The 8,503-nt window shown below is 36.7% G+C and overlaps 1 non-coding gene across 1 annotated transcript; it reads right to left on the bottom strand.

The window, feature by feature from the left end:
* Nucleotides 1-5,818: 5,818 nt before the first annotated feature.
* Nucleotides 5,819-5,925, bottom strand: LOC113632457 (U6 spliceosomal RNA). Its single transcript, XR_003437826.1, has one exon. It is a non-coding gene; the product is annotated as a U6 spliceosomal RNA (small nuclear RNA).
* Nucleotides 5,926-8,503: the final 2,578 nt, after the last annotated feature.

Genomic DNA, 8,503 nt, shown 5'->3' on the forward strand with positions numbered 1-8,503 from the left:
CACCAAAAATGAACTTTATACCCATCATCACAATCTTTTTTCTTTTCAGAGAAAACCTCTGAAAGTTTTAGTATAACCACATCACAAAAAATGATTTACTTTTTATTGACATGGTCACTTGTGATTTTAAAATACGTAGAGTATGATAAAACACACAGAATACATTATGATTTAGGGGAATTCCCAAGAATCCACAGGAACTTTGATTTTTTTTCTCAAATCCTGAAGATTCGTGTCTGTCAGGAATCCATCCTATCCTTAAGTAAAGAGAGGGAGCAGAGCTTCCAGTTGACCTGTGATGAACAGACAGCATGAGTAAGGGGAAAACTTTCTGTTGAGCCATTAAGATTTATGGTTGCTTGTTATGCAACTTAACTAAGTCCTCCTGATCACTGTGGTCATAAACCACAGTTTATGGTCTATGGTTTTTATAAACCGTAAAAACAATAGCTCAACTAACAAAAATGAAGGGAGGAGAAGAAGTGGGAGGGAATTTTCACAAGCTGAGAAAGGAAGAAAGAATTTGTTTAAAGATGAAATTGTAGTTGAAAATAATGCCACCAGTTTTTAACTTTTTCCTCATTATTTTAAAATAACTCTATCAGTTATTGATTTTTCACAGTAAGCAGCAGAAACAAACTCTATTAAAGCTTAAGGAAAAGAAAAGATAATAGAGTAGATCAAAAATCCAAGAGAAAAAAAGAACTGGAATCAGAAGGCCAGTAATTGGAAAAGCTTTGGGGAACTAGATAGCTAGAATTAATGAACAATTTCCTGGGAGCACCACACTCATTGAATCAGCTTTCAATATTTCCCATTTCAGCATTACTCCACTCAAGATTCAAATATCTGGGAAAATGTAATGATTTTTGTCTGCAAAATAAGCATTTATCTCTAAGCCAAGATTTGTCAGGGCATCTTGATTGACGGTCCTAACCAGAGTGTATGCATTGGGGCTAGATTGTTCTCCAATTTACAATGCCAACAAAAGGCGGGACTTAAAGAGTAGAAGTTTATGACTATAGCAGGAAACGTTTTATAAGCAAATGTCTCATATAAAAAATTCTTCTCTGTTCAGCAGATCTTTCAGTTTCACTTCAATGAATTTTCTTGAAGAAATTAAATAATTTTAAGGAAAATTTTTATGTGTTGTAAGGTCTCATTTTAAAAACGTATTTAGGACTTCCCTGGTGGCACAGTGGTTAAGAATTGGCCTGCAGGGAACATGGGTTCGAGCCCTGGTCCGGGAAGATCACACATGCCGCGGAGCAGCTAAGCCTGTGTGCCCCAACTACTGAGCCTGTGCTCTAGACCCTGCAAGCCACAACTACTGAGCCCACGTGCTGCAACTACTGAAGCCTGTGTGCCTAGAACCCATGCTCTGCAACAAGAGAAGCCACGGCAATGAGAAGCCCACACACCACAACAAAGAGTAGCCCCCGCTCGCAGCAACTAGGGAAAGCCCGCGCGCAGCAACGTAGATCCAACGCAGCCAATAAAGGAATAAATAAATAAATAAAATAAAAACAAAACAAAACAAAAACGTATTTATAGTGAGGAATCTGACAAATACTCTCAGTGGGTGATTGGAATCAATACCAACAGTGATAAATCATGCTGGTAGTATGTATCTTAGTGTGATGTGATGAAAATAACACTTTACATCTATGGTCATTCTCCCCAAAACCCATAACCCTAGTTTAATCATGAAAAAAACAGGCAAATCCCAATAAAGGGACATGCTACAAAATACCTGATCAGAATTTCTCAGAACTGTCAAGATCATCTAAAACAAAGAAAGTCTGAGAAACTCTCAGAGCCAAGAGGAAGCTAGGGAGACATGACATCTAAAATGTGCTATCCTGGATGGGGTCCTGGAACAGAAAAAGGACATTAGGAAAAAAACTAAGGGAATGTGAACAAAGTTAATGGACTATTTTTCTGTAAATATAAAAATGTTCTAAACATTAAAACATTTTTAAAACAAGACATTTCGATCACTCTATTATTTATCTATACTTATCCACTGACGATGTCTGAATGGATAAGTGTAGGTGCTGCTCCTCTATGCTGACAATTCTCAAATCATTACTTTTAGTTCATATTCTTCCTTGACCTACACACACACACACACACACACACACACAAATATGTATTATATATTCATGCATGCATGTGTGTATACACTGCCTGACAAATGTCTTGATCTGGACATCTTTCAGATTTCAACATATTTCTTGTAAGAAATACTCAGTTGATAATGCTATGACAGTGTGCTGTAGGAGCATACTTTCAATGTCATATAACAATTTATTTAATAAATGATTACAGGGTGGTTATTACATGGCACAGTTGTAGATACTATAGACTTATATGTGAAGAAGACACGCACATGCCCTGTTGTCAAGGAGTTTATAATCTCTTGAGGGAAGCAGACATTAGCAAATATTCACACTATGATCTTTGAAATAAACCAAAATTTGTTCCCAACTCTACTTTACACTTACCTTTATCGTAGCATCTATCACACTTTCTCACTCATGGAGTCATGTATTTATCATTTCAACCACATTGTGCGCATAATATATCTTCAATAAAAGTTTGTGCAAACATCTGATTCCTTTTTTGTTCATCTCATTTGTTGAATAATTAAATGCAGGAGAGGACTGCACTCATAGCTGTCGTGTTTATGACACTGTGGGCTAAATGGTCAAGTAAAAAGCGTACAGTGGGTTTTGATTCTTTTCCAGGGTTGCACTAACTTTTGGCACAATTTTGACTCACTGTGTCTAAGTAGCTGCTTAGTAAAAGCTGTGGTGACAACCATCCCAGATTGCCAAGGACTCTCCTCCTCTTAGCTTTGAACGTCTCACATCCTTGAAAAATCCCAGTCCAGGACAAACCTGAGTGGTGGGTCACTATCGAAAATTGTAGAGCATATTTACATCTTTCTCATCAAAAATAACTATAAGAATACAGTGGTTCAGTGGAGTTGAACAGCTCTCATCATTTATGATGTGCATCTCATTGTGGACCTCTCCTTGATAACCCTCACAGCAGCCCTGTGATGAAAGTAAGCACAGATTATTAAGATGTGGAACTGGATTCCAAACCCAGCGTTGTCCAGAGCTGAGATTAAGTTCTTGGCCATGATGTTCAAATGCAATGAAATAGCAAGTCATGATGTTACTGAGTTTTTCCCAACGCTCAGGAATTTCCAAGTCTACCCCAAGTCAACTACACTTATTAAGTACTCCCCCCGCTAAAAAAAAATTAGCCTGTGTAAACTCTGCAGATCTGCCTTGAGAAATTAGTTTTCTCTGAACAAATATGTGTGAAAATTCTTCAGTCTAGTTGTACTGAAATTTAATCAATTTGGAGAAAAACTGACCGTTGCACTCTTGGGAGGATTGTTTGTTTGTTTGTGTAGCTTACAGTTAGCCTGCCTCTGTGGAATGATTCTGGCTGGAGTCGCTTTCTCCAAGCATCTGAGTTAAACATTTATAGTCCCTCAGATTCCATGGGCTTGGGTGAGCTTTTCCAGACAGGTTAGCGATTTCGAGTTTGGCAAGCACTTGGGCTTTTCAGTCTGTTTTGAGTGAAAATCAATTTACACTCTTCGCAAACATGTGACAGCATAAATCAGACAATTGAGTTCACCCTTAAAACACAATAGGGGCTTGTTTCATTTTGATGAGGAGATGGACAAAACACTTTCCGTGAGTTTCAAACATATCCCTTGTCATAGCATGGCAATTTGACAAGCATACTGTTCCACCATCCTTAATTCAACAGATGATAAAAACAGAAGCGAGAGAGGTTAGATTATCTGTCAAGGGCAGCACAGAGGAAGGCAGGAATTGAGTCAGGTTCAGAATTCACAGGTTCTAAATACACGGACCATTCTGGGCTGTTTAATGCCTCCTTGGAGCACCCCTAATATTTGATGCGGAGATCTGGCAGCACCCATTGTTCTAACTAACCTATTCAGAAAGTCTTCCCATTCAGATGTCATTTAATTAAAGATGGTCTAAAGAAAGTGGAGCTTTCAATCAAAACTCCAAAACAGTTGGTTGCTATAAAACTAATTTAAAATGGCATAAAGTGGAAAATAAAAGAGCTGGTTACAATTACACTACTTAGGCTTCGAATGGCAAGTAATTCTAGTGATTAGGAAACTATTGATGTAATGTGGTTTAAAAAAAAAAAACATAGAGCAAAATGGAGTTGAAATTGGGATTGGATCATTTTTCCCATCTGTCCTGGGAACACTGATAGTAGACCTAAGAGAATATTCTGCTGTAGAAAGCTAACAATCACTAAAAATATAATTTTTTGTACTCTCCAATGTTACCAGCAAGTTCTGTATATGTCATCCTTTTGCTAAATATCTACATTCTGAAACATTCACCTATTAACTTCTCAATGCTTTGGAAAGAAATGATTTTATCCTGACTTTCTTTTCTCAGTTTCTTAGCTAGGTTTTATCAAAGTAGACCTTGTGTTTTTCACAACAGGAGACTAAATTTCTCGTAGATTTTAATGATTTACCTCACCCCCAAACATCTGGAAAATCCTGTAAATTTGGGGGGGGATTATTTTTTCTTTCTATTTTTGTTTGTGTTTCAACCTGTCAGAATGCTCAGTATGAAGGACTGTGAGGTGAGCTTTTGTTTTGGGAAAACTACTCAAAATTTGAGCTAGACCAGAGAGCAACTTTGCCTGGAAACTGCGTCTTCAGCTAAGTGTGGACACTTAACATACTTTAACTGTGATACTGAATCACTGTGACCATCTTCTCCAAAATGAAAATCATTGACTGAAAGAGGCTTATTCTAATATTCAGGGCTACCACAGTGACAGACTGGTACTGATTACCCTACCTGACATACCGTTTTGAGAAACTGTGGCTGAACTCATGTTACAGAAAAATCAGTCAGTATGTGGCAGATATGTTGTGGTGAACCCTAGTAATTTAGTAGAAATCAAAGATATCTTATGTATGTACTTATTTTTAATTTTTAAAATTTTGTTATACAATTTTTAAAGGTTACTTTCCACTTACAGTTATTACAAAATATTCGCTATATTCCCCGTGCTGTACCACACATCCCTGAGCCTATCTTACACCCACTAGTTTATACCTCCCCCTCCCCCTCCCCTATACGGTTCCTCCCTCTCCCCCCACCCCTCCCCCCAACCACTAGTTTGTTCTCTATAGCTGTGAGTCTGCTTCTTTTTTGTTCTATTTAGTAGTTTGTCATATTTTTTTAGATTCCACATATAAGTGATATCATACAGTATTTGCCTTTCTCTGTCTGACTTATTTCACTTAGTGTAATGCCTTCCAAGTCCATCCATGTTGCTGCAAATGGCAAAATTTTGTTGTTTTTTTCTTGCTGATTGATATCTATATATATATATATATATATATATATATATATATATATATATATCTCATATCCTCTTTATCCATTCATCTGTTGATGGGCACTTAGTTGCTTCCTTACTCTGGCAATTGTAAATAATGCTTCTATGAACATTGGGGTGTATGCCTCTCTCTGAATTAGTGTTTTTGGTTTTTTTGGATATATACCTTGGAGTGGAATTGCTCAGTCCTATGGTAGCATTTTAGATTGATATTGGGAGCCTGACGACAGATGAAACTTCATAAAGTATAATGGCATTTAGTTTAGAACAATGATTTACTTTAGCAACTCAGACCCATTCAGACCCGGGTCTATTTGTGTATTCATCTCCATCACCACACCCTGATTTTTTTTTTTTTTAACACCTTTATTGGAGTATAATTGCTTTAAAAAATATGGAACGCTTCACGAATTTGCATGTCATCCTTGCACAGGGGCCATGCTAATCTTCTCTGTATCGTTCCAATTTTAGTATATGTGCTGCCGAAGCGAGCACCACACCCTGATTCTAAACAGCAGAGTCACTGAGACATACTGGGAGGCACTCCAAAGCATCCAAGTGCTTTTTAAATTTAATCGAATGATAAAGCTTGAATGAGATGGTTTGGAACATTTTAAAGTACCTCCACATGTTTTCTAAACCTGAGGTCCCATGGAGTATTTCCCAGATATAGCAGTCATGAGTGAAGTTTAAGTCAGCCCCGAAAGTTTTGAAAACCATTTCTATATTTTAAGGTAGCTTTCTGCATTATGATTCTCTCTTCTCCAAGTTCGAGGCCAGGACTTCACCTCTCTGTCTCCTTTGCAGGTGAGACACATCCATGCAGTCTAGGTCCCAACAATCAGATGGAACAAGAGGATGACTTCCCTGCAGCAGAGAGCACCCTGTAGTGAGGAAAGAGACCTTCCTCATTTTGCTGACCTGTGTCAAGGAATGTGGCACAGGGGCATTAAGCTATCAGCTGTAGCAGGGACAGAGGTCCTAGAAGTAGCTTTCCAAGTTTCTATGCTCATCTTCCCAGGGAAGGGGTACACTGTGAATGTGGAAGTGGTATTATGCCTGCAAGCGTTCCAGTGGCATATTTGGATTTTTTCCTGATGGTGTAGCTTCTAAGTCTAATTTATTGGACCTTATGCAGATTAATGAACTCCAGAGTATGACAAATTTGTTTAGTGCTCAAACTAGCTGGAGTAGACTCTGTTGTTTGCAATTAAGAACCCTTACCAAGGCAGAAATTGGGATCAGAAGTGATTGTAAGCAATAGACCTTCAAGGAAATAGGAATCTGTACATTTACTGTTGGGTCTGATTCGTTTTGCAAACAAAAAAACAAGAATAATCCACTTGTTATTAGTGAATGGAGCTTTGGCAGCCCACAGTGAAAAGTGGCAAAACAGTTGAGAAAATTATTACTATAGTCACCTGGAATTATGTGTCTGTGGAAGGAAAAATACCTTACCCTAAAACCTTATCAAGGCCATGAAGAACACTAAGGCTGCAGAGTGGAAAGAGTCTTTAAACTGCACTAGAGAATAGAAGGAAAGAGAATGACTATCTCAGACTACTAAATTCCAGCCTCAGGATGTGATCAGACCAAGGGAATGCTCCAAAAAAATCCTTCAACTAATCCATGAGGAAAAGGCTATCTTCTGACATTGGGTTTCTCTTGATATCATAAAGATGCTGATCACTAATGATGTCATAACTAAACTAATTGATGTTCATAATACTTTTCTCTCTAAGCTACAACTTTGCAGCAGGAATTATTTTTAAGATACATTTCTGCCTCAGTCTAACAAAAGAACTAATTAAGTTCACAAAATTAGACTTTCCTTCAAGCTTGTGGTTTTCTTTCCTTTTTCTTTGAAGCCTAGTTTCACATTATTCCAATAGTCAGAATGTAGACTGCATTGCATAGTTATTTCTTCATGGACATAAAACTTAATAATGTGACAAGAGAAGAAATCTTTTAATTAAATAGGTGTCTGCTTTGGTAAGTGCTAAGTGGTCAAGCTGTCTCCTTTTTAAGAAAATACTGATGTGACCTGTTAGTCTCCATGGACAATATGGACCAAACATTGACTTTTCTTCCAAACAGCTACTTTCTCTGACTCTTCAAATGAATAATTTTTTTCAAGCACTAAACAAGGTTTCTCAATTTTGTGTTTCTGCTTTGTGTCTATGTCCGTGCTTTTAAGAGGGAAAGTTTTCACCCTTAATAAAATAACAGAGTCATTTATTAGGGTTCAAAGGGAGGAATGCCTAAAAGTGGCAATGATCTATTCATCTGAACCTGAAGCCTTATAGAGCTCTCAAGTTTCTATACTATTTATAAAATAAATTAGTCTACATGATGTAATTTTACATTCTATTTGTATCATTATTCTTTATACAACATAAACATAGAACTCTGTGATGTTATTACATGTCATAAATGTCATCATAATTTGTCTTTACACATCATTAATATCTTAGTTTGTGACATTATTACACCTTTGTGTGTCTTTTTCCATATTTATGGTAATTACATCAAAGTATTTACTATAATTATGTCATTTGATGAAATTACAGTAATTACTTCGAAAAATGATAGCCCATGACTAATGAATTAAAATAGCATGGAAATTCACATTAAAAATGACATTAAAATAATTCTAAGGATCTGAGATAACCCACAAGAACAAGAACATTCATTACTGAGTTTTTAACCTCTAAACTTGGCCCTACAAGTTTTCCCTTGTTGAAAATTTTAGCTTTATTGAGAACTGGGAAATGCTTTGTAATAGTGTGGTAACCATCAAGATATTAAAAAAAAATTGAAATCTAGTTGCTGACATTATTTATGGCAAGTTGGTAAAACTAAAATATAACTTAAAAAAATGACTTACTAACCATCATAGAAGATCATTCAAATCCTCCTCAGTCTGTATTCTCACTCAGTCCCTCTCACTCTATTATTAACAGTCCGTCAAAAATAGGCTTATCTAATGTAAATTTTATATATATTTGTATATGTTAGTAATAGACTGGGTGCATACTGACTCATGAGGGATTTGTTTTCAAGCTGGAATTCA

The sequence above is a fragment of the Aethalodelphis obliquidens genome, unplaced genomic scaffold (genome assembly GCF_003676395.1).
Source record: "Aethalodelphis obliquidens isolate GAN/ISIS:26980383/991018 unplaced genomic scaffold, ASM367639v1 scaffold36, whole genome shotgun sequence".
Lineage (NCBI taxonomy): Eukaryota > Metazoa > Chordata > Mammalia > Artiodactyla > Delphinidae > Aethalodelphis > Aethalodelphis obliquidens.